Genomic DNA, 27,746 nt, shown 5'->3' with positions numbered 1-27,746 from the left:
GCAAGGTCTAATCCAACCTCAGTCTTTCGTGCAATCCATCATTAATGTCTATACTAGGGGTGTCCAAACTTTTGGCTTCCCTGGGCCACACTGGAAGAAGAAGAATTGTCTTGGGTCACACATAAAGACACTAACACTAATGGTAGCTGATGAGCTTTTAAAAAATTGCACAAAAAATCTCATAATGTTTTAAGAATATTTACAAATTTGTATTGGGCTGCATTCAAAGCCATCCTGGGCCACAGGTTGGATATGCTTGGTCTATACCTTGTTCAAAGCAGCAGAGGCAGCTTGGTCAAATGGCTCCCCGGCAAATGCATTGCCGTTGCTTCTCTGTGATGTCTTTCCTCTCAGACTTCTCGCTGCCATGAGAAAGCAACTGTGTTCCTCTTGTCTACCATGGCATCAGCAGCATGGCCTGATGCTTGGAACAAGGACCTGAGTACCAGCTGTTACTGAATACTCTTCTCCCTACCGTGATTCTACAAACAATTTTCATTTTTCTTAATTCCTATTCTCTTAATTTACTGCAGATATTCCCTCCACCTATTATAACTTTGATATGCTGATGTGTTTCAGGCCATGCGACTGGTGAGGGACCAACACACCTGCTGTTATTCTGAGTTTCTTTGTCTCTCCTTTCCTCTTAGAAGTCTTTTCTTCTTTTTGCAGCTTACCTATTGTATGGGCAAATACAAATTTTAAAATAGGAGGCTTAATTCTTCCTTATTGAAAATAAAGGAAGAGACTTAGCTCCTCCTTTGTGTTAGACCATTGACTTTAGAAAACTCATGCATTCTTTTTATATCTCTTAGAAATTCACGTAAATCTTTTAAAAAGCTAAATAAGCCTTTTGCCAGTTTTAGGGCCTGGGAATATTTTTCTCAGGGAGTGGGGAGCATCCCTTTGTAATGTGATCCTGAAGGAAAATAGCCCTTTTCTCCCAGTGTCTTTGGGAGGGTGGAATCTTCACTTAGGGGGGGTGCCTTGCTCCAAAACTTCCTCCTCTTATAAAGACATGAGATTTGATTTCCCCTTGGCAGTAAGCAGTTAGCGCACAGGATCATCTCAAGTAGATTCATCCCAATTGAATCTGGGATGAGCTAAGTGCTGTCTAGTTTTCTTACTGAAAGACTAGTTACTGCTTATCTTGAGAGCATGTATGGAATGGGTTGTGTCTGCTTAGTTACATGAAAGGGTGAAATTTCCTTCTGTCATTTCAGTCTCTTAGAAAATTGCCTATGATGCACATTGCATTCTAGTTAGATGCTGATTAAATGATGAAGTTATTTTCTTTCTTTTCCACCTTTGTTGAGAGGGTTTTTGGTTTGAGAGGGCATTTTCCTTGTAATCATGTTTCCCCAACACTGCTGTGTCATCAAGTCCATCAGCAATATCCTAGCTGCCATCTTCTTAGTGCCTGATACATACTGTACATAAATATCTGACTTAATTCTTACAAGTTACTTAAGCATATTTTTTTAACTTTTAAATGAGTTTATTAGAACAGAATACAAAAACCAACTGTATTTATATATGCAAGCAATTAACAGTCTAAAACATTTTTTCATTTGTACTCCAAAATGAAATACTTAGAAATTCAACAAAATATGTACAATATTTGCATAATGAAAACTAAAAAACTGCTTAAAGAAACTAAAAAAGAACAGGAATATACAATTACTTATAAATATGAAGATTTAATATTGTTAGACAGTAATTCTCCCTAAACTGATCTATAGATTCAAAGCAATGCCAATCAGAATCCCAGCAGGCCTGTTTTTGTATGAACTGACAAACTCAAAGAAAACAGCTTGTTCGTGGTAAGAGTAATACCATCTTGAAGTGGAACCACCATAATGACCAGTTTGACTCCTGTATACCTGAAGCATAGATATTCCTGAAGCATGGATAACCCCTCATAAAGAAACATTGCCTGTGGCATGGATAACCCCTCATAAAGAAACATTGCCTGTGGCATGGATAACCCCTCATAAAGAAACATTGCCTGTGGCATGGATAACCCCTCATAAAGAAACATTGCCTGTGGCATGGATAACCCCTCATAAAGATGTGAAGCACATTTTTATGAACCACCATCATACAGTTGAGGAAACTGGGACATAAAAACCTAGTTTGTCTAAAGCAACTGGCTTTACTTGGCAAAACCAGTATTTCAAATCCAGGTCTGCTGACTGTAAATTGTGTCCTTTTCATTACTGAATTTGATTGCCTCTTAGCAATTGTCTTTCTTGAATCTTTAGTGTCTGCCTCGCAAAGGTCAAAGTTGGTCCTCTGAAACTTAAAGAGATTGGAAGTTTGACTCTTTAGAGTTGAAAAGGCCAAAGACCAGGCTGTGAGGTGGGGATCATCGTGGCTTCTGAGGCCTTCGTTGAGATCTTCCTAAACAGGCCATAATGACTAGCAGTCAGGGGATGGGAGCAGTGGTCATGATTAGTTATCAGGCATCATGATGAACAATTTGTAAAATATTAATTCTCATATTAGACTGATGAGGGCACTAATATTAACTTTATGTATTTATTTATTATGTTTGTTTTTAGGAGATGGAGTCTCTCTCTGTTGCCCAGGCTGGAGTGCAGTAGTGGTACTCACATGCATGATCTCACTACTGATCAGCACAGGAGTTTTGATTTACTCCATTTTCATCCTCAGACAGCTCATCCCTCCTTAGGCAGCCTACTGATCCCCCACTGCTGGGAAATCACTGTGTTAATGCTAAATTGTGCAGACAGCTCAGCCACATAGCTCACTACAGCTCAGAACTCCTGGACTCAAGAAATTCTCCTGCCTCAGCCTCCCAAGCAGCTGGGATTACAGGCACATACCACCACACCCAGTGTGTTAAACCAAAAGGTACCTAGAGAGGAAACAGAAATAACAAAAGGAGAAAAAAAAAACATCATTTTTAAAAGTTCTAACCAGTACCATTCAAAGGATGAAAAAATTTACAACCTTATAAACACACTTGTATGAAAATAAAAACAATCATGAACATTCAAAAAAAAAGATTTTAGTTTTTTTCCCCCCATTTTAAATATTAAGGAGTTTAGAACATTTGTATAGAACTTGCTATAGGCTGAACAGCTAATATGTAGCAGCTAACTTGTATGTTTTTAAGGCTATTACAAAAGGCAGTAACAATATTTCTTAATATTTCTTACCGTATCACATCAGCAATAGCTGAAAACACAGATTATTGGGTCCTTTCATTCGAGAGCCTTGCTTGGAATTTTCCACGAATGTCCTTTGTGAATCTTATGAGAAGTTAACTATGAACATGAAGGAATCCAGAAAACAGTGTCTCAGATTATGCTACATTTGTTGATTACTTCAAACTGAAGGCATTTGGAAAACAGCAAGTGTACAGAGAGGCTTTTTTTTTAAATTTCCTTCATCTGATTAAAGGCAGATTCTTTAGAAGGAAGCCAATTGTCTTGAAAACACTCCACGGGCATCTTTATTGAGGAAGAGTTGCATGCATCAAGAATCGTAGTCTGACTTATAAAAGACTGGAAATTGACATCTCAACCAGACAGGATAGTACCTATTCTTTTGAGGACCCCTTTTTGTTTAAAAAAATTTAGACTCTTTACTCTCCCTGGGTTGCCTCCATTTCCCTCTCCTCTATGAAGAAGGTTATATAAGCTTCCAAATCTCATTGAGTTATTGGCTATTTCTTATTTTTTATGTGATGCCCCCATGAGTATTAAGGTATTTGTGTACATTTTTCTCCTGTTGATCTGTCTATTAGGAGTTTATTTCATGGACCCTTCAGAGGCCAGAAGGGAAGCTTCCTCTCTCTGCCCCTACAGACATCTGCAGTGGAGAATTTTGAAGGACAGGTAGCTGATGACAGTGGGATTGTGTAATGTGGGGCTACACACTGAAGTGTTGAACTGGATGGTGTTGACTTTCAACTATAATTGTTTGGTAGAGTGATGGTGGTAGAATCATGATCTGGAAATAGCAGTGAAAAGTAAGGAGTGCTTTGGGCTCCTTCCGTAGGTCATGAGCTTGGGACATTGCAGAGGAACTTATATTAGAAAGGGTTGAGAGGAAGGTGGTGCTATCATGGGAAAATCGGGTTGGTCCAGGTTAGAAGATGGTGGGAGGAGAGATTGGCACGGGTTTGGAAAGGAAAGTTTTTTAGACTTTAGGTTTCATTTTTATGTCAGCAATAGAATAGGGGTGGGTGGATAGAGGGGCTGTGGTTAGTGGGCTGAGGTGAATAAATGTATGTGGGAGGTGGGATGGGGAGCCAGAATTTGGAGAGTTGGGGCCCAGGGTGAGAATTATCCAAGGCAAAGATGTAGGACATAATAGACAGAAAACAGCTGCAAGTTATGGGGAGTGAAGGATGAGGTGGAGGCAGGAAGGGCACGGGAAATGTTGACTCTGCCAACCCAACTTGACCCCAATTCCAAGGATCAAGCAAAAGCAGCCTTCTCATTTATAACTAACTGGAAGCCAAATTAATTAGTAATCGAGACAATTTTAGATCCCAGGGAGAAGGAGCATGCCGTTAAAACAGGAGAAAAAACAGTTTAGAATCACCATTGAAGGTATGTTCCAAAAAATTAATAGTAAGTAACTAAAATACTCAATTCCTGAACTGGAGCAAAAGTCTTTCTAAATTTGGAAAGAATAAATTGCTAGTGATTCACAGAACGTTAGAACTGAAGCGAACTCTGACCATAAGCATCAATTCTAGGCCTCTTGGTTTGTAGGGAAGAAGCTGAGGACTGGGGTTGGACAGAGGCAGGTTGACTCACAGAGTCACACATTTGCCCTGACAGCAGGCTCAGCCCCTGAGGTCCTGCAGGCTGTGTTCCCTGCTTGGTTTCCTTCTTGGCTTGGGTGCAGAAGAAGATAAAACAGGATGTGGGCTGTTTTTGTCCTTGTTGTGTATAATATTAGCTGAAAAAGTTAAGGGAACTAACAACTCTATATATTTCTCTGCGTTTACACCCTAAAAATTCAAATAGCCATGTTTAACATGGCTTTAAGGCAACTTTTCTGCCTTTGTTCCAGATTTCCTTCTCAGTAGAAAAGTATTCCTCATTCTTCTGATGGACAATAAATGAAAACATTTCACCTGCAAGTGAAATGCCCACGTGTAAAAAATCCCCACCTCAACCCAATCCCTGCTAGGCTTTCTATCCCTTTGCATTTAACTATTTCTTATTCTTTCTACTAGAGGACAGCCGATATTCTTACATCACCTCTGGTTTCAGCACAATTATTTGTGGTCACAGGTTAATGCTCCTGTGTAAAACATTTCCTTGCTCTTTTCTATTCAAAAATACTTGGACTAGGACTTTAAAATCATGGAAGAAAATCTGCAGCAGAATATAAAATGGAATACGATGTTCGAATGTGCAGTGAGCTGGGGTACAGTATTTGCAATCAGGGCATGGGAAAATCTCTGGATTGATTAAAATGTAGACTAAGCAGCTGACATCAGATTTGTTATTTACTCTGAAGGAAGGCACTGGAATAAAAAAGATTAGGATTTTCTACATGCATACAGCATACAGGTCCATGATTTGCCTAAGGAGAGTAGGACATAAGAACTGGTTTTCTTGATGATAATTGCACAAGATGGTATGAAAATTGCTAATAGTTTCATTAGCTCAAAGAGATGATAGTATTACCAGCATTCTAATGGAAATGCAGACTTTGGAATTAGCTTGGCTTTTAATCTTATCTGGGTCACTTTTTAGCCTGGAAGACTTGTTCTATTCACTTAGTCCTTTTACATTGTCCTTAAAATTCTGTGCAGTTCTGGGGTTTTGTTATCACATGAGTATACAATTTACTAATATCCTGGGAAGGCTCAGCTGGAAAAGAAGTCAGTGTTATTTACTGAGCTGATAATTTTCTTATATAGACTCTCTTCTCTTCCTTCTGGTGTTTGTCCTTTTACCATTTATTGTCTACTTTGCAGATGGTATTGAGAGAATGTGAAAGCGTTTGACATTTCAGCAAGTTTAGTGTGCAAGTTGCTCATGTATTTGGAAAAGCAGTTTGCTTAACCTTGTATCCTTCTCTGTTATTACAATAGGGATTTTTAAAGTGAAAATACCTGCATAATAAATTTAGTTCTCCAAGTGGACATAAAGTGGATTTTACTAGCTTGTGAGTACCTTGGGGATAGGGACCCTCTCTTGCTCTTCTATTCTGTGACTACCAGACAATGTCTTTCATGGAATGGGTGCTTACTCATTTTTTTCACAAATTACAGGCCTTTGGAAAAGCTCTGAGGGACCAAATTGCTTCTCTATTGGCTTCCAAATTCCTGAGAACACCCAGGTATTTTGTAATTATAAAATGTTAGAGTATAAGTCAACTACACAAAGTCTTTTCCAATTACCTTTGCTATATTTGATAAAGAGCGTTTTATTAGTTAGAGTAGACCAACTGTTAGAGTAAAATATCCCCAAATCAGAGTGGATTAACATAGAAGTTTATTTCTTTTTCATGGAACAAGACAATATGGGTATTCAGCAAGTAGCCTTTCACCTGGTGATTCGGGGACCCAAGCACCTTCTACCTGTGGCTCCTCAAGCTCTGGGGTACTCTGTTGACTCTGATGCACTGGATACAGAGGAGAAAAAGGGTGTGAGAGAGGAGGATCACTGTGGGAGGATTTTATGGGTCAGTCCTAAAAGAAGAAACCGGTACTTCTGCCTATAGTCTCTGACTAGAACTATTACATGGCTACACCTGCCTGTAAGGGACTGGGACACGTGGGTGAGTTGTGTGCTCAGTAGGAGAAAGAAAAGGATAAGTGTCAGCCATGGTCTACTCTTTTAGCCAGAGCACACACGCCAGTCTTCTGACCTCAATAGGATACACTCACACCTCCCCAGTGTACACAGCTCCAGATCCCACTCACAGCATCGAGGGCCAAAGCTGGGATCTTCTGCTGATGTGTGGGCCTTTCTTCCACACCCCTGAATATTGGTACATATAGGATGGTAAAACTTTTATTCCGAAAAGGAAAATAGAATGCATAGAGAAGCCCTAGTCTCCAACGATTCTGCAGTCCTCTAAACAGGTGTTATGCAGCCCCTGTCCTGCACAGGAGCAAGATGACTTGCTAAGGCCCTGACTCTGCTCTCTGGGTTGGGAAAAATCTCTCCCTCTCTCTTGTTTTACGTCCTCTGTTTCTTATTCCCCATGGCCACATCTAAGTGAGATGGTATGTTCTTGCCAAGACTGTACAGATATTAGGTTGGTGCAAAAGTAATTGCAGTCTTCTCCATTCAAAGTAATTACTTTTGCACCAGCCCAACAGTACTGGTTCCTTCTGCTCAGGTGAGTTTGGGGGCCTAAAACTTGTTTTAAGCACCAAAAGGCAAAAAAGGGTAAGAATTAAATTTACAGTTTCTTGGTCCGTAACCTTTCCTCAAAATTCAGTAGGATTTGCTTCTAGTTGATTCCCCATGCTCTGATAACCACACCCAGCATTTGTTTCTGCACATCGTCACCAAGCCCGATTTGTTCTGTGGCTTTTTTGGCCCCATGACTCAGTGTAATGACAGCTTTATTTGAAGTAATGGACTTTGGTGACACCCCTAATCTGACCTTTGCTGAGATCTTTTGTTTCACCGAAGAATTTTACTGGGCCCTTGTGGCTCAAGCCCAGTGTATAGCCTCACCCTTTCACAGGTGGCTTTTCTTACCAGGTGTGGCTCTTTCCTCTGAGCTCTGCTGGAAAGCCAACCAACCCTCACAGGTGCTTGTATCTTTTTTGGATTCCTACTAATGTCAGTCAACAGTAATCAACACATCAGAACTCTTTCATCCGCTTCCTCTAGAGTAGAGGCTCAGCAAGAATGTGGACTTTCTTCCCAATTACTGCAGGGCTGGATTTACACAACTGTGCAGTGTGATTGTTCCACTAGTGGCCATCTGGGAAGTGCTTCAGAACACAAGGCTCCTGCATCTCATGGCTCTGCCACCCTTAGGACCTCAGAGGTTCCCTGCTGGGTCCTCTGTTCATAAAAGGATGGAGGATGGAAGATGTCTTTGGTCGGTTTATATAAGACAGATATGGAAGTGACCTGTGTTTGATTAGCAAAGACTAATGGCTACATCTAACTACAAAGTTCAGGAAGTATTATCAGCCCAGGTGAAAAAGAAACAGGTTTTGTTGAACTCATAGCAACCTCAGCCACAGGTAGCAAAGACATGGACAGGTGGCAATATGTGCCCATGTGAACAGTTCAAAAGCATGTTTAAAGGTAAGACAGAGGAACAAGAAGCAGATATTCTTAGATGGGGCTGAAGAAATATGGAGAGTGAATACCGGGACATCCCTCAGTTAAAGACTTTTTTAAAACCAAATAAAAATTAAAAAGCAAGTTGTGTGTGTCTCTCTCACCTGTCCCTGCTGATGGCCAGACATGGTGGAGTCCTTCAAGGAAGGACTTGAAGACAGAGGTCGCAAGAAAGTCTTCTAAAGAGACGCAGAAGCAGAGTGGGCTGATTTTTCTCAAAAGTTGAGTCTGCAAACCATACATTAATGCCACTTAGGTTTGTTCCCTTCCTGCAAGGCTATGCATGAGTCACCTTGGTTCATTATTATTTAAAAATAACACAGGGAAGTGGGAACAATGGAAGGAAACCCATCTCTGGCATTCAAGTAATCTGTTGGCATTTATCTCAGGCAGGGTGTGGGTCGACTTCAGAGCTCCCAGCAGCTGGGTTTCCACGTCCAGATAGACACCCAGACATCTGGTGTGAGGACAATTTCTGATCAAACTGGATAAAAATGCTTGGTAGATTTTCACAATTTAACTCTCTAATGCAGTTTTACAAAGCCTTTCTTAAAAAAAAATTATTTCTTAATTTTCCCAGGGATTGGTGCAAAAGTATCAACCTCTTTATGCTCAATTTCCTAAGTCAACCACTTTTCAATTTAATTGTAGCAGAAAAGTAAGAGAAAATGAAGAATATTTTATTCTGCACTTGGCAACTTAAGCTTATATATGTTGAATCATTCCTAGTTTTAGAAATCTCATCAATCTAGAAATTTTTTCTTCCTTTCTTCCTTCTTGCCTTCCTGCTCTCTTTTCTTCTGTCTTCTTTTTCTTACTGTCTTTCAAAATTCATGCAGTATTCTGGGTGCAGGACATAAACTGGTAAAGAAAAACATATACATCCCTGGAGAGGCAATGATCTAATGTAGTGTGTACAGTAGAAATACATTATGAGCCACATATGTAATTTTTTTTTTTTTTGAGCTGGAGTTGCCAAGGCTATTCAATAGTTCAAGCTATTGTTGCCCAGGCTTGAGTGCTGTGGCATGATCTTGGCTCACCACAACCTCTGCCTTCTGGTTTCAAGTGACTCTCCTGCTTCAGCCTCCCGAGTAGCTGGGATTACAGGTGCCTGCCACCATGTCTGGCTAATTTTTATATTTTTTTGTAGAGACAGGGTTTCACCATGTTGGCCAGGCTGGTCTCGAACTTCTGACCTGATGATGCACCTGCCTCGGTCTCCCAAAGTGCTGCAATTACAGGCGTAAGCACTTTGACCCACATATGTAATTTTAAATTTTCTAATAGCCACATTACAAAGCTAAAAAGAAAGGTGAAATTAATTTAAATTTTATATATATATATATATATATGCCACTATATATTCAAAACTGACATCATGAAAGTATTTCTCTTTTTTTGGTTTTAAATCTTCAAAATATGCTGGATATTTTACACTTCTTGCACATCTCAATTTTGACTAGTGGCTAGTCCAAATACCAGGTTCAGTAGTTCATGTGAGTAGTAGATACCACTTTGAAGGGTGCAGGTCTAGCGGAAGATACGGAGAAATAAACAGGCACTTACAGTCAACTGTAAAACAGCACAATTCTATGTGCGTCCATGGGACATAGAGAAGTCACTCAATCCAGATTTAGGAAATCAGAGAAGGCCGTTGACTGACAGATGAAGAGGAGTCATCCTCAAATCAGTTGAGGATTTGATTTCAAATGTAAGTATTTACTTTCCCTCTTTCTTTAACCCTATCTAAGACTATCTACCTCTTGTTCCTCTTTCTTAGCTTATAAACAGGAAACATGCTTTTGAACTGTTCACGTGAGCACATGTTGCCACTTGTCCATGTCTTTGGTTGGTCAAATCAGTGGCACAAAAGGAACATGCAGGGAAGAAAGAATGTTATTCAATAACATAGTGGTGACAGAAAACACTGCCTGTTGAATAATAAGAAACTCTGAGTGGTTCCAGTTTAGACAGCAAGCAGCAGGACTGGGATAGACTTGGCTCCTAAAGCCACATCAGGGACGGATGGGTTGATACTACTCCTTCCTCTGGAAGTTCATTTCTAGATCATCGTTGTAGACTGTTAGAGCAAGGAAAACCTGGAAAAGCGAGACTATCAGTTCTCTCAATGATCAAGGCCAGAGTTGAGGAAGGGCAGTCTATTTAGGATGGTAGATGTTGGGAAGAAATAGTTAAGAGGAAAGAAAAAGCAAATGGTGTACCACAAAACCAGCTTCTATCTAGTGAGATAATATTCAAAATTATTTCTGCATCCACAGTTCATTTCAAAATGAAAAATTGATTTACCCTGCGACGTAGCAGTTACACTTTGGGGCATTTATCTTGGAGATAAAAATATTTATTTTTATGTAAGAACTTGTGCACAAATGTTCATATGAGCTTTGTTCATGATAGCTGAAACTTGGAAATGACTCACATGTCCTTCAGTGGGTGCATGGTTAAATGAACTGTGGTATGTGCATACCATGGAATACTATACAGTAATGAAAAACTCTCCATGCATGCAGTGACTTAGATGAATGGCAAAAAATTTATGTTGAGTAGAAAAAGCCAATCTCAAAAGGAGAAATACTGTATAATCAGACTGATGTAGCATTCATGAAATAACATGAATTCGTGAAATAACAAATAGAAGCAGAGAATATAGTAGTTTCCAGGAGCTAGGGATGGCAGGAGAAGGGGATAAGTGGGGCTATAGACTGGTAAAAAGAGAGTGTCCTGTGATGACAAGGGGGAGTATCTTGATTGTGTTAGTCATTACATGAGGATATGTATATGCTAAAGTTGCACAGACAAGGCCAGCCATGGTAGCTCATCCCTGTAATCCCAGCACTTTCAGAGGCTGAGGTGGGAAGATCATGAGGTCAAGAGATTGAGACTATCCTGGCCAACATGTGAACTAAAAATACAGAAATAATTAGCCAGGCTTGGTGGCGGGCACTGTAGTTCCAGCTACTCGGGAGGCTGAGGCAGGAGAATCGCTTGAACCTGGAGCTGGAGGTTGTAGTGAGCCGAGATTGCACCACTGCACTCCAGCCTGGTGGCAGATCGAGATCCCATCTCAAAAAAATTGCACAGCCCATACAAATGAGCACATGTATAAATGGTGAGATCTGAATCAGCTCTGTGGATGGTACCCATGTCAGTTTCTTGACCTTGGTGTTGCATTGAGGGAAGCTGAGTGAAGAGTGGGCAGAACTTCCTTGCACGTTTCTTTACAACCATCTGTGAGTCTACAGAAAAAAATATAAATAAAAAGTTAAAAAATGGCTTCTGCTGTTGCCAGTATTTGCTTTAAGGAAGATCTAGGAAAATGCCACAGCACTTTTTACACAAGAGCTGTAAGTCACTGTGGAGCGTTTTCCTACTCTAACTGCGTTCTTGTCAGGCTGTGGCCATCAAAGATATTTATTACGGACACATAGTAAGTGCTGTACACACACATAAAATATAGAGACCATCGTGCATATTCAGGTCCATGACTATCTAATAACCAAACCCTGCCCTCATCCCCTTCAATCTGAATCATTCAAACGTAGAATTAAGTCATAACTTTTCCTTCTTTTTTCATCCTCCCTCCTTTTAAAGAATACTAGATTCCCCTCAGCGTTCCCCAGGACGCAGTTGACTCCTATCCATATAGAGACATCTGACACTCAGTGAGTGTCACATACTTGCATCTTAGTACTGTATATTGTGTATAGATATGTATGTGTAAGTTTGTATGTATTTATTATTAGATGCTTCAATACAGGCATGCAAAGTAAAATCCTCACATCATGGAGAATGGGGTACTCATCCCCTCAAGAATTGATGCTTTACCTGCCACAATTTTCAAAGATATTATCCAAGAATATCTACCACAGGGTCCATCATGCTTAAAAATGGCAAGTACATGAATTACAAGCCATGTGCCTGGATTTTCTACCTGACTGTGGAATTTCTGAAGTAGGTGTTAAGTTTTTGGTCTTTGTGGTAGGAAAGCATCTAATAGTTGCATCTCAGGACGTTCTCTTCCTGAATTCTCTTTTCATGGTCTGTCTAAGAGGTGTGAGGATACAAATGTATACTCGATCTACAGGCTCTGGGTACTGAAAGTTTCAAAATGCAAACAAAGTGAGAAAGTACTTAGATTGCTTTCAAATGTGGCTTTCTTCCCTACTCCCACTAAAATCACCATTGCACATGATGACAAGCCACAGTTTCTTTTACTTAGTCTCTCTGCAGGCTTGGACACAGTGCGATGTTCCTTCCTTCTTGGGACATTTTCTTGGCTTGGCCTCCAGGAACCACATCTCCCTTGATTTCTTGCTTCCTCTCTGTCTGGTAGCTGTCACTGTTCAGTTTTTGATGACCTTTTCTCCCCTTCCCACTCTGCAAAGATCAGAATTCTCAAGGCAGCCATGCTTGGCCTCCTCTCTAGCTGTGGTCCCAGAACTTAGATGTCATCTGTCTACTCATGAAACATAAACTTATACCTCCAGCTCCTTTCCCTCTGCCACCCTCCCTCTCCTCCAGATGCCAGGCTGCCAGCTTAGCATCTCACAGCTGACACATCCAGATCACAACTTGGAATTTATTCTCCACCACCCTCTCCTCCACAATTTGCACCCTCTCCACTTTGTTCCCCCTCAGAAGGCAGTACCACCCTTAATGCACTTTTCATACCGCGAATCTTGGAGATTATTCTATTTCCCCCGCACAGCAGACTCAAGCACCAGTAAATCCTTTTGGAATTACCTTCAAAACATGTTCCAGGTTAGAATTCTTTCTGCCATCTGCCCAGCAATTACCTTAGATCAAGGTGTGACCCTCCCTTGTTAGAACTCCACAGAGCCTGTGGTATCCTTCTCCTGCTCAAAGTCTCCAGTGTCTTTTTCTGACACTTAGAAAAACAAAATCCGAATTCCTTACCAGGACTACCAAGGCCCTGTGTGAGCTCATCCTGGCCCATCCCTGTGACTTTCTCTTTTGCCACTGGCACCTTCTCTTGGCCTGCGTGGCTCTCTGGGCCTTGCAGGTTCTCCTGGAGTTCTCAGCCATGCTCTTTGCTCAGGGGCGTTGAAATTTTTGTAAACAAGCAGATGGGGCTTTGCTCCTATTTGAATGTTTCATCATTAGTTTACAGTGGTATTTTTTCACTCTAATGATTAGAATATTAAACACCCAAGTGCATCCAAAGGGATTCATCCAAAGGGATTCTTGCTGCTCCTCCCAGGTCTTGCTCCTGCCCTCTGTCTGGATCAGAAGATCACATTCTCTGTAAGGCTTTTCCTAACTCTGCCTCCTTCCTTGTCCATCTCACTTCTGTGCTCTACCTTTTAGTCATCTTCTTTATGTCACTCTCTGTCATTCCATTACATAATTTTTTTCTGTTTTCTGTTTCTCTTCCTGCCACCACTTTTACTTTTTTTTCTTCTTCTTTTCTTTTTTTTTTTGAAAAAACTTTGAGCTGATAGTTACCCATACTTTGTTTTTTAAAAATTTAAAAATGTTTAATTTTTGTGGATATATAGTAGTTGTATATATTTATGGGGGTACATGAGATGTTTTGATACAGGTGTGCAAAGTGAAATACATAATGGAGAATGGGGTATCTATCCCCCAAGCATTTAGGCTTTACCTGCCACAATTTTCAAAGATATGATCCAAGAAATATCTTGTTTGTCTTATTTACCGCAGTGTCCCTTGTGCTTAAAATGGCAAATGCATGAATTGCAAGCCATGTGCCTGGATTTTCTATCTGAATCTGGAATTTCTGAAGTAGGTGTTAAGTTTTTGGTCTTTGTGGTAGGAAAGTAACTTTATCCTATATACATGTGGTTACGTGGCTGGTGTCAGTAGATTCACTGACATCTTTAAAATTTTGTGAACAAGTAGGCCGGTCTTTACTCTTATTTGAATTTGTTCCATCGTTAGTTCACAGTGGCATTTGTTTACTAGAATGAACTAGAATATTAAACACTCAAAATGCATGCAAAGAGGTTCAAGATAGAGTTCCTCCTCCAAGGGACTCAAGGTCTAATATGTGGATTGTGAGGTAGTTAGACATTCTGAAAACCTGCTTTTGGGAGTTTGGAAGAGAGTAAACATGCCCTTCTGCAACTAAGGACAGGTACTTATGGGATTATATATGGAGTAGAAGGCAGAGCTTGGGTGATAGCAAATTTGATGTAGAAAATACCAGAAGTTTTCGAGTTGCAGATGCTGACAGTTTGGCAAGGTCAGGGTGCACTCTAATTGCCACTGATGTTATCTAATGATGTGATGGCAGATTCAGTATGCATTTTCTTGAATTATAGACGTAACTTTACAGAAAGCAAAATGTAGAAAAGTAATTGGAAGTCTCTCTTTGTTTTCTTAAGAAGTAATCATATCGCCTCATTATTTACGGCTCACTGTGTTGAATTCTCATGAGCTAACTATGAAAATGAGTCTCTAGGATGAACACAGAAACTTCACGAATTTCAGCCCAGCTACAAAATTAGTGTTATGTAATCCTCCAACCACCTCCCTCTGCCACTGAGTTCTGAAATAGTGGCGCACAGGAGTGGGTGGTAAAACTGTCTAATAGTTAGCTGCTAGAAGAGACTGATTTGCATTCATTTCTATTTTACCAAATTATTTTGGGAAAAGAGTCTTAATTGACAGCATCCTCACAACAGGCCTTACTTTTGGCTGAGTTTAAGAGGCACTCTGGCACCATGCATATCTGTGGCTTTGTGGAATCAGGCTGGGTTCCCCCAAGGTGAGGATGCTCACGTTCCCAAGTGATCTGTCTTCTGGTGGACCTTGGGCTGTCGGGACCTGACTGACATCCTCCCCAGGACACTTTCCTGCCCTGTGGTTTTATTCTTTTAATCATGTTCTTGCATCCAATTTTCCCAGTAAATGTGTGCAGTCATATGAACTAGGTGAGTGTGTCTTGTTCCTGGCTTGTTTACTATTGCCAAATACTTCCAAATTGGAGAGGAAACTTGGCTGCTTGTGAGTAAGAAGAAAATAACTAGGAAAGATGAACGTACCTATAATAAGAACAGAGTCTCTGTGTGTAAGCAAAGTATTGAAACGTGCACTCATCCACATGTATGCACATACGCTTAGGCGCAGATAAACGACTCCATTTTAATCTAGAAATCTGTCTGCGGTAGTTTGAAGAGTAATTCCCAGCTCTCATGAGGGTTTCTCTTAATAGCAAAAAATGTATTGTTTCAAGCAAACGAAATAAGTTCCCACTTTATACAGTGGAGTAAATAACAACAATAACAAAGAGCTTTAACCAAATAAAGTGACAAAAGTGCAGTTTTGTAGATATCAAAGTCAAAAATCTATCAACATGCTTATCTGTAAAAATCAAGGATATTTTAAGTAACCTCGGCAGACATCAATTCACACAAAAAATATTTTGACCTGTTTAACCCATTTATTTCCAGACTAAAGCTTGTTTTCCCCAGGATTAGAAAAGATTTTACTGCGAATTTTTCTTGATACATGTCTTCCTTTTATAACTTATTTTTTGCTGTACTGTGTTTAAAGTCTGGCTATTAAAATACTGCTAAAATGTTTTTTTCTCTATAATTGATCTCTCCTACTCCTTAGACAGGTCATAGGCCAGATCTGCTCCAGGCCTGCATGGCACCGCTGCATATTTTGCCTCCTACATAAATGAAAAGGTAACGACCATGGCTCTTTAAAGCCTTATTTCTCAGTGGGTTTTTGTCTATGGAAGTTTCCATCAGTTGCATTGCTTTTCCGTTGTCCTGAAGCTGGGTCTGCAAACATTCTAACAGATGCTTAAATTTCTTATTTGAACCCATTCTTTATTTTCTAGGAGGTGTTCTTAACACTGAATTTATAAAGAGTTTTTAGGCCCAGAATATGCTACTAAAAACTCATGTGAGGAGAACTTATAAGGATTTTTAAAACGATTTTTTAAAAAGTGGATTTATTCCACAAACATCGATGAGTGCATTATCCTTACAATTTCTTTAATTTTCAGGACTGAATTCTTAGGTCCGGACAACTTTGTCATTGAAATTGCTCTTATTTTTAAGTGACTGCTTCGGAGAACAGTATAAGCTTGACTTTTATTCTAAGCTAATTTGTCCACTTTGTGATCATCTGTAATCTCTACAGTGTGGCCGGCCATTATGTGAGGAGTGACAGAAGATAAGGAAAAAGAGAACTGAAAGGAAACGAACAGTATTTGATCATCAACTACATTTTATTCTAACACCTGAATGGAGAAGATGGAAGAAATGGAAGGACTGCATTTATTCTGGGGAAAACGTACAAGAGTAATTGTCCTTTACATGAAACCTTTGTTACTTTTATCTTTCTCTTATTGCTGGAAGGTATTTCTATGTGTGATTATCAAAAGTAGTGAAGTGTAGGACAATGAAAGGAAATTCATTTTGTAATTGTCCTTTGGTAAAATAGCTTCCTTTTTTTTTTAAGCTCACTTGAACTGGAAGAATGAGCAGATATCGTAAAGACTATGAACCCTTCGGTGACATAAAATTGCTGTTCTATTATAACTTCCTTTTACAATGTCTTGAAAGTCTAACAGAAAGTTGAAACCTGCATTATAACTATCTGCAAATGGAATTGAAACAAAATAAGGAGCCCTGAAATGTGCTCATTAATACTCATTGAAAACTTTAATTTTAATTAAAAATACTACTTTGATGTTTTTCATTTCATACTCCATTTGCCTGACCTGACACTGTTAAATTAAGTTGCAAGCGTTTCTCTCATAGTACAAATGGGATGTTTTTGGCATTCAGTTTAAAAATATGGTTTCTAATGTCCATTTATTAAATAAATGTTTATTGAGTATCCGTAGTGTTCAGGCATGATTTTACACAGTGTGATACTACAGCAAAGAAACAAAGGCCTTGTTTTCCTCTGATGTTAGGTCAGATGCTGGGAGCACGGTGTTGATACACACTGTGGGCATGTGAGGCACATTGTGTGTCCAGGTGGAAAAACAGAAACCAACTATGACAACATGAGGAAGCAGGGTATTATGGGGTGTCCACGGAGATATCTGCACATCCAGGGAGGGCCAGGGGCTTTCTTAAGAAGTGAAAAGGAGTTGATGAGATAAAGGCAAGAAGGGAGAGGAGGGACACGATGAGCAAAGCCTAGAGCCTTCCTGCATCTCATGGGCTCCACATTTTTGCAGGAGCGTAAGCTGTTGAATGAGGCTGAAGCAGCACAAAGCTGAGACGTGAGGGCCTCCTGCACTGTGCAGATTGAGCCAGTGATGTACTGTTCACAGGGGATCATGTTGTTCAGATTGGAGGCTCTTAAAATAGAAGCAGTGGCAAGGAGGTGAGAAATGGTGGGAAGCTGTACTAAGACCCTAATAGTGGGAATGAGAGAGAGAGACTTGGAAGACACTAAGAAGGTAAATTGGAATGACCTTGAGATCAAAGGGAAAGGAAAGAGTCTAGAGTGAGTTCAAGTTTTTCAAGTCGATACAATTTTAGTCTTACTCGTTTGATCTGTAAATAGAAAATTTTGAAAGAGACATTGAATTCTCCTCTGCAAGCCTTCACTTCCCATCCATACCTCAACACGCTGCAATGCGATTTCACCTCCACCCCTCCACTAAAGTTGTTCTAACTAAGCTCATCAGGGCGGGACCCTCTAATTGCTCAATTTGCTGCACATCTGTCTTCTTGAAACTCCCTGCCCCATGAAAGCCTTTACACCACGCCCTTCTAGATCTCTTGAGTTTTGGTGTAGGGTCGCTGACAGAGCTATAAAGAATAGGAAGAAAGTGGGCAGGTGATGAATGGGGTTCAAGAACACTTAATTGATGTTGGCTCTGGGGAACAGGACTAGGTAGCTGTACCCATGTGAAGCCCACAATGGGATTTGGATTAGAAATAAAAATTCAGAAATCGTCAGCATTTAGGTAGTTAAAATGCCATCAGATGAACTCACCAAGGAGAGTTGTGTAGAGTAAAAGAAGCAATGCTCCTTTGCCAAAACCCCACTGTAATGTAGGTCAGGAGGCTGGCCTGGTTATCTGAGTCCTCTGCTTTGAGAATCTCCCAAGATTGCAGTCAATGGAATCAAGGTGTTAACCAGGGCTATGGTCTCATTAGAGGCTTGACTGGGGAAAATTTTAGCTGAATTCATGTGGTTGTTGGCAGCATTCTATTATTTTGCAGGCTGCTGGGCTGAGGGCCTCCGTTGGAAGCCACCTTTAAATCCTAGAGGACGCCTGAAGTTCCTCGACATGTGGTCTCCCCAACATGGGATCCTCCTTCCTTACAGAAGCAACAGAGAGAGGACCTCCTGGCAGAACGGGTGTTACAATTGTATGTAAAATAATAACATCCACATGCTCACACATGTCCTGTGACCCTCATGTATTCTATCCGTTATAAGCAAATTAAAAGTTCTTTCCACTTTCAGCAGGGAGAAAATTATACACCAAGAAGTGGGAACCCTGGGGCCACTTTCATGCCTGTCACTAGGGAGCAGGGAAGGGCTGACTACAAATTTTAGAGGAGATCTAGAAGGGTGTGGTGTAATGGCTTTCATGGGGTTGGGCACTTCAAGGAGAAAGATGTGCAGTAGATTGAGTGATGAGAGGATCTCTCCCTGATGAGCTTAGCTAGAACAACTTTAGTGGAGGGGTGGAGGTGAAATCGCATTACAGCATGTTGAGATATGGATGGGAAGTGAAGACTTGCAGAGGAGAATTCAATTTCTCTTTCAAAATTTTCTATTTACAGATCAAATGAGTAAGACTAAAATTGTATCAAAATCAGTTTTAAAAATCAATTTTATCTATTGAAATAAGGAGATTCAGGAAAGCACTAATTTGGAAACATGAAAGCCAATATTTTGCATTAAAATTACTTACAATATTTAAGGACTTGGCTCTTCAGATTTGGAAAGTTTATTGGACTAGAGGGATATATTGGTTTTGATCACATGGTCTGCCATTTAATTTTTGTGAGATTCTACAAAACCCACTGGCCTTTTGGGGCCTTCGTTTCCGTTCCGTAAAATAGAGAGATACAGTATATTCAAAGAGTTAGAATTTTGAGTCTCCTTGAGTTTCAAAATTTTGTGATGTTGTGGTTCTTTTATAACTTCACATGTTCTTGTTCACAGAATCAGGGCAAAATTTACAATTCTCTAAGAGATTTTAATTCTAGAGAGGTGTGTTTCATAGTACAGTAAAAGCTGGAATACTGCCATGAAGCCACAGCGTCTCCAGTCAACTGCAGCCTTCACAAAAGCTGAGGATGAGTTTTCTGTGCTTTGCCCTCTACTGAGAGTGGATTAAAGCTTTGAGATGCAGCAGGTCTTGTTCAGGTCAGTTACTGTGACACATTGCGGGTCAAAGCATGCTTTTTTCATATCATGATTCTTTTTTATCAACTGACAGTAAATGGAAGCAAATTCTTCCTAGCCTAAACAGTATTACAAAAACAGAAAAGAACATGCAGAAGACGGTTGGAACAATAAACGCAAATATACCCACCTTCCCTCTTACTGAAATTCTAACTGGCCTCTGGCACCCAATTTTCCCCTTAGGAATCACCAGGTCTGTACCTCCACCAGTTTCCTGGGAGGAAAATTGGAAAATAACAAAAGACCAATAATCTTGACTCTCATATACATTGAGTGGACAGAAGACCTGACTCTCTCTCTCAAGAGTGGGTGTTGATGACCAGTTGACCCCCGGCTAATGTTTAGCCTCCCATGTGTGGCTGCTGGAGACTTTGCCTGAGATGTTGCACTTTGAGCGGTGGCTAGGTCTCTAGGAAGACAGCTAGCTCCACATTACTTTTCAGAACCACGGAAAGGGGACGGGTAAAGTCAGTGGCTCAGTTCCCTCCCACCTCTGCCAAAGCTGGCTCATGAAGGAAGGTTTTCAAACCATCTGGGTTGGCTTGGGCAGCACACTGGCTGCTGCAGTCTTAGCAGCCTCCTGCCATCCGTCCTGATGAAGTTCAGCACATGCCTCTGCCTCTTCCTTTGGCTGTCCTGTGTTGCTTGCTTAGAGTTCCATTTACAAGAGATAGTATGAGTTTAATAGCGTGTTCATGCCTGTTGCTTATGCCTGCCCTCCCGCAAGCCTCCTCCTAAGTGTTCCAGGGATCTTGTCTGTTATGGACTGAACGCTTGTTTTCCCCTCTCCACTGGATTCATACATTGAAGTCCTAATCCCAGTGGGATGATATTAAGAGGTAGAGCCTTTGGGAGGAGTTTAGGTTTAGATGAGGTCATTAAGGCCCAGCTTCATCATGGATTAGTGTTCTTATAAGAAGAGACACCAGAGCATGTTCTCTCCAGCCTGAGAAGACAGAGCAAGCGGGAAGGGAGCCCACACCAGAACCCAAACATGCTGGCACGCTGATCTCAGACTTCCAGCCTCTAGAGCCTTGGGAAATAAATGTCTAGTATTTAAGCCACCCAATCTATGGTTTTTCATTATGGCAGCCCAAGCTGACAGGCAGTATCCAAATTTAGGGACCTAAGAGACTTTGCAGTAGTTCCAAATTCTTTTTTTTAATTGAATTTTAGGTTTGGGGGTACATATGAAGGACATGCAAGATTGTTGCAAAGGTACACACATGGCAGTGTTATTTGCTGCCTTCCTCTTCATCACCTATAACTGGCATTTCTCCCCATGCTATATCTCCCCAACTCCCCACCCCCCGCTATCCTTCCCCATTTCCCCCTAACAGACCCCAGTGTGTAGTGCTCCCTTCCCTGTGTCCATGTGTTCTCATTGTTCAACACCCACCTATGAGTGAGAACATGCGGTGTTTGATTTTCTGGTCTTGTGTCAGTTTGCTGAGAATGATGGTTTCCAGGTTCATCCATATCCCTACAAAGGACACGAACTCATTGTTTTTGATGGCTGCATAATATTCCAGGGTGTGTGTGTGCCACATTTTCCCTGTCCAGTCTATCATCTATGTACATTTGGGTTGGTTCCAGGTCTTCACTATTGTATACAGTGCTGCAATGAACATTCGCGTGCATATGTCCTTATAGTATAATGATTTATAATCCTTTGGATACATACCCAGTAATGGGATTGCTGGGTCAAATGGAATTTCTAAATTCTAATTCTGAAGTCCTATTTAAGTATTATTTGCCAAACACCAAAGAGCCTTCAGGTGCTTATGGTTCCTTCTGTCTGTTACGGAAAGATGCTTTCTAAATTCCAGTACTGTTTGCATCCACTCCACAGGCTGACACATCACTCTGGTTTTGGCCAATGTCTGCAACTATATATTTTAAAAGCAGTCTCTACAACAGAGCCACATGACAGGACGCCCTCTCAACCCTCAGTCATATTTTTCTCTATGATAACAACTCGCACCAAAGAAATTTCTCAGCCAAAGAAATCCTTGACTACAAAAAATAATGATATGTGTCCATGCACCACTGCACCATAATGAGGCTGGATTTTCCTCTGTGACCTATGAAAATCACTCATTACTTCATGGGTGTAATAGATCTATAGTGCAGAGACACCCTACTTAATTCTTCCTTTGTTCAGGAAGCAAGTTAATATGTCAGGTAGATGTGTATGAGGGCAGAAATAATAATGATTTGAATATATGCTCATAAATATCTTAGGCTAGTCTGGGATAGAGCTTTCCAAAAATGAGAGGATTAAAGTCAGTGCTTTTCTTGACAGCTTTCATCCTTGGATTGAGAAGGTACCATCTTCTGTCTTTGTTTTGGGTAGGGGAGATGTGCAGAGCTTAGGAGACCTCCCTGAGGTTACAGAGAAATCATTGGCAGAGCCAATCCAGCGTCCTAAGTAGTGCCTGGGACCTGTGCAGCCTGGAGTTCAGCTCTAGAGAGGGCATCATGCTTGGTTTAATACTCTTCTGAGACTCTTGAAATTTTTAGTAATTTTTGAACAAGGGGCCATCATTTAATCTTGCACTGGGCCATAAAAATTATGTAGCTTGTCCTGATCATAAGCTTCCAGTACTTCAGAGACATCATTTAGATCCATATTCTGAAATTGTAAATTATGCCTTTCAACTAGATGTTATTAAGAACCTGGTACAACGGGGGGAAAATGATGAAAGATTTTCCCATGGGCAAGGCAAGCCCAGCAGGCAGTGATGTTGGGGACTTGTAAGGGCCAGGAGAATGTGTTCTTCCACATTCTTTAAAAGGGAAGAAAATGTGCTCTATGCAAAGTCACTTGCAGAGAACACAAAGGCTTTCTGGACCCTGGCACTAGAAATCTGAGACTTTTGCCCAGATTTTAAAACTTTGGCATCCATTTAAAATTATGAACTAGAAGCAGAGTTTGCAATGCCTTTTATTTTCATACTATAAATAAAGTACTATAAATAAATGGCTGTACATTTAAGTCTTTGAAACTTTAAGTGCATTTAAATTATGAGGCATGGGCATGAGTGTATAAGCAGTGCTGATCCAATTGGATTATGGATTGAGAGTGTGTATTTTAGTTCTTTTTTTTTTCTTGAGATGCATGGACTTAGTGAGGGCAATGATATATCTAACTTCATTCTTTATTTAGCTCCAAGGGAATCAAAGTCACCTGACCTACCAATGTGACGTAAACAGTTTTTCCAATCTTACGATTTTCCTTGGTAGAGTTATTATAAAAAGTAGAATATCTACATGATAATCTACCATTACTTTGCCTGTTATTGTGACCCCTTGCATTTCACCTATTTCATGTTTTTTTTCCCTATCCTGGTACAAAAAAACAAATACCTTCTATCTTATGATGTAATATGGTGTACAATATCTCCCTGGTCATTTATAGCAGCGATTTTCAACTCAGTGACAATTTTGTTACTTAGGGGATTTGGGCAATGTTTGGAGGTATTTTTGATCATGTAAATCAGGAGAATCTACTGAAATCTAGTGGATAGAGGCTGTGCAGCACCCTAGAAGGCACTAAGAAGCTTCCCCAACAGAGAATTATCTGGCCCTAAATTAACAATAGCAAGGTAGAGAAATCCTGCTCTGCAGTTTAGAATCGGATGCAGAATTAACCTTTTGCTGTCCTGAAGAGGTGAAAGTGAGGACGCTGGCATGTGGCTCAGCTACTTAAGTGCTGTCAAAGGAAACGTCAGCTAGATTAACAGGTATTTCATTTTATTTTTTAGGGAAAGAGCAAACAGTGTTTTCTGTAAAAGGTAAAGAGTTGTTGGCACTCTAATAGTTTTCTTCCAGGAAAAGAGACTTGGGATTCTTAGTCTGTGTTAATAAGTTGGCATTTCCAACACCTTCCAAGGCTGTTTTGTATCTTTTGGTTTTTTGTTTTTGTGGTAAGAGCACTTAACATGAGATCTACAAATGTCATCAAATTGTACACATTAAGTATGTGCAGTTCTTTGTATATTAGTTATACTATAGTAAAACTATTTGAAAACTATGTTGGCATTGTTTGTTGAAGTAGAGACTGAGAACTTACAGAGAAAGATCAACACTAGTTGTGGTCCTTGCCTTCAAGGAAGGCATGGATGGCCTTAGAGGAGAAAGGGTAGAGGTAGAAGGGGAGAAACATCTTCAAATCCCAAATAACCTCAGCTTCGTGAGCTTATACCCTTTTACCTTTCAGTAGTGGTTTAACAAAGAGTGTCAGTAGCAAAGCCAAATTTCTGGGCTTTGGAGGATATTTATTAGCGAGACAGAGAAACGTTCTTATGTTTGGTAAGCTGAAAGTTATGTCGACATACTTGTAGTGTAAACGAGTTGTAGTTCTTGAAGACTCTAAAGCTGGGGCTCACCAGTTGGGGATCGCTGACTTTCTTACCTCTCATCTTCTATTGGTAGGTGTGTGAATAACTTCCTTATCATCTAAATAGTCCTCTAGGACTTTATCACCCTTTTCATAAGATTATGCGTGTCCCGTTGGTGAGAAGACTGAGCCAAATTTTGCAACACAAGTAAGCATTCCTCCCTCTGGACCATAAACAGCTGATATGTTTTAAGCTGGCAATAAAGTCACCACTAGATGCCAGTGGGAAGTATGCTTGGTATAGTGTCTGGGGCAGCTAAGGAAAGTCTTTGATCAAGTGAGTGCTGGGTCATCTGTGGGCTCCTACACAGTCCGCGGGTGCGCAATGAGCTTTGCCAGATCCACTCACTCTTAATTTCAGGACAGCTGGTCCTCTTCATTCACGGGCAACTTTCCCAGAATAAATGTCCATACTCCTGTGATTAACGCCCTCCTTCTTTTCCTTTCATGCTTCAGCTTCTTGTTTAAACTCAAGGAAAATCTTCTCTCTTCCACCAGTGTCTCCCTTTCCCTTCCTATCAAATTTCTTCTTCCTTCAACCTGCACCGGAAACCCCATTGTCTAGGTCAGCACCAACCAACACAACAGAAATACAATGCAAGCCACATACAGGTAATTTTAAATATCCCAGCGGACACATTGAAGAATTAAAGAAGAAACAAGTGAAATAAGTTTTAGTAATGTGTTTTATTTAACCCAATATATGCAGAATAATATCTTTTGAAGAATTGCTTGACTTTGGTTCTGATGAGTTTATATTTTCTTCTTTTGCATTGGTAGGAAAGTATTACATGAGAGAACATATATTAAGGTGCCTTTTATGGCCTGTCACATGGTGATAGCTATTGTTTTTATTTCCTCTGGGCTGGGCTCCAGGCCTCTCCTAGATACTCATACATTTATCCCTGGGGTAGGCAGGGAACTGTCAGAATTTTGCCGTGACAGTGTAGATTTTAGAGAGCGTAGAATCTGGGAATGAGTATACATGAAGACAAAAAAACCGTGTGTAAAATATCCATGCCTTTTTGAGGCTTTGTTAATTCTATACATCTTTAAATTAGGGAATTCTATTAATATTTTGGGCCACAGTGAATGTATTGCACATTATGCCACATTTATACATACTGCTTCATAATAAACTCTAAACATTGTACTAGTTTTGACCATCATAAATCATTTAATTATAAAATGATTACTTGTAGACATCCCATCACACTGATTCACGTTAATACCTTTACTTTGGTCTGCTGCTATTGCTGAGTACAAGGACCCTAAAGGAAGCACTGTTTCTCAAGTTGCATAACTTCTGATCTGCCAAGATTTGTCAAACTAGGTGCATTAGTTTGCTGGGGCTGCAATAACGAAGATCACAGATGGGGTGGGGGAAACAAAACAAATGTATTTTCTTACAGTTCTGCAGCCGGAAGTCCCAGATCTGGGCGTGGCCAGGGTTGGTTTCTCCTGAGGCCTCTCTTCTTGGGCTGCAGGTGGACACCTTCTTGCTGTGTCCTCACCTGGTCTTTCTTCTCTTCACAAGCATGTGCACATCCCAAACTCCTACTCTTAAATGGACATTGGGCTAGGGCCCATGTATGTGATTTAAGCTTATCTTAATGACCTTTAAAGCCTTTAAAGGCTTTATCTCCAAATCCAGTCAGTCACATTGTGAGGTGAGGGATTCACCAGAGAATATTGGTAGCAGGACACAATCATCACACAACACTAGGCAACCCCAGAGGGGGTATCCAACTGTCTTTATCCATCTCCTTTCATCAGCCAGATGGCTTTGATGCCTTTGACCCACGTAGACTACTGTATTCTACGGATCCATTTGAGAATTCCAAGGAGTTTTTTATGGCTCTTTTCCCATTTACCTATCTTTTCTGATGAATATCTACCTTGGAAACAAATTATCTACATCAATCAGACTGTAGTTCAATAGAGAAATGGCTAAAAAAAAACCCATCGTTTTTTCTTATTTAGAACGTTTTAAACATTAGGCAAACTGAAAAGTGACACTGTTTCTATATGCAATTTTGGAAGACTGAAAAGATTATTTGGTTTTTGTTTGATTTTTTTGTGTGTTGATTTTAAGGTGATACTTCAGAAACTCTTTGGACTGTTTGATTTTATTTCTCTAGTTTCTTCAAATTAAATTTGTTTTGTCCCATATCTTCAAATTAATTTCAAGCAAAGTAACTTCTATTCAAATAACACTCCTAAATGCTTCTTGTTTGACCTCATGTCCTTGGAGTTGTCATTGCTTCTTTGTATCTTAAATCAAATCTCTTGCCTTGGCTTTAATCTTGTGTTTTCAAAAAAAATTAAGATAAATATTGTTAACATTCTTGAAAATTGCCCTCATAATAAATATTTCTCTATGTGTGTATTTATACTATATGAATGGAATTTCAATGCATGATGTGTGATATGGTTTGGCTTTGTCCCCACCCAAATCTCATCTAGAATTGTAGCTTCCCTAATTCCCACATGTCATATGAGGGACCTGGTGAGAGTTAGTGGAATCATGGAGTCTTTTCCATGCTGTTCTCATGATACTGAGGAAGTCTCATGAAATCTGATATTTCATAAAGGGGAGTTCCCCTGTACACACTCTTTTGACTGCTGCCGTGTAAGATGTGACTTTCCTCATTCACCTTCCACCATGATTGTGAGGCCTCCCTCCCAGCCATGCGGAACTATGAGTTTTTGAAATCACTTTTTCTTTATAAACTACACAGTCTCTAGTATCTCTCTATTGGCAGCATGAAAACAATCTAATACAATGTACACAATCTGTACTAATCTCAGGAGTAGTATTTGATTAGAAGATATTATGAGTGGTTCTTGTATGTTAGTCTATATTTACATAATACCTAAAAATGAAATGCCAGATTGAAATGAGGAAATGTCACTTATCAGTGGTATAGTCTGACTTGCATGATACTCAAATAAAACATTCAGTGAGACTTTCTCATTATAAAGCCAATATTACTCATCCATGATTGGGGGAAAAACTGTTCTCAGATGTTTTCCTTATAGGGGCACTTTTTACTTTTTGAAATCAATATTCAGATTTATACATGGCTCCTTTGAGTCAAAGATTGTTTTGTGTTTCTTTGTATGTGGATGAGCTTTTGGGTAACTGGCCATATCAAGGTTTAATTTTGGCCTTATAGAGATGCTGGTCTGAATATATTAACTAATAGTCAGGTGGGACTATTTTTTTGTTGTTAATTATTTGAACTGATGATCTTGAGCATTATGTGTACACAGTGGCTGTCTCCCATTTACACAGTCTTGTGTAAGAGAATGGTTCCTCATTCCTTGTGGTTGCTCACTGGGTGGCTGTTTATACAACTTCCATTGAGGCACATCATATTCACTAGTACATCTCCTCACCTGCAATGTCTTTCTTCTGACTCCCCCTTCACTGACTCTTTGTTTCACATGCAGGACTTTCTTGGAGTCATGATGCCACATTCTTGAAGCAGATCAGCCTTCCAGGCCTTGAGAGGGTCACCTTCAGTGCCAAAACAGTTTATGCATTTCATGGTTATATTTGTCTTGACAGTTAATGTGAAGTATAGGCTAGACAATGCTGATGGGACTTTTTGCAGATATGATTG

General features: G+C 40.1%; 1 protein-coding gene across 2 annotated transcripts in view; it reads left to right on the top strand.

Annotated features, from left to right (window-relative positions):
- The window catches only part of FBXO15 (F-box protein 15), a 448,818-nt gene that overhangs the window by 408,722 nt on the left and 12,350 nt on the right, over positions 1-27,746 (top strand). For both annotated transcript variants that reach the window (XR_013525945.1, XR_013525946.1), the window contains exons 13-14: positions 16,470-16,622; positions 18,518-19,676. The gene's annotated coding sequence lies outside the window, so the exon portion shown is untranslated. The remainder of the gene's footprint in view (positions 1-16,469; positions 16,623-18,517; positions 19,677-27,746) is intronic.

Source organism: Callithrix jacchus, chromosome 13, assembly GCF_049354715.1.
Source record: "Callithrix jacchus isolate 240 chromosome 13, calJac240_pri, whole genome shotgun sequence".
Lineage (NCBI taxonomy): Eukaryota > Metazoa > Chordata > Mammalia > Primates > Cebidae > Callithrix > Callithrix jacchus.
The sequence above is the reverse complement of the archived record's forward strand: the minus strand, read 5'-3'. Positions and strand labels throughout refer to the sequence as shown.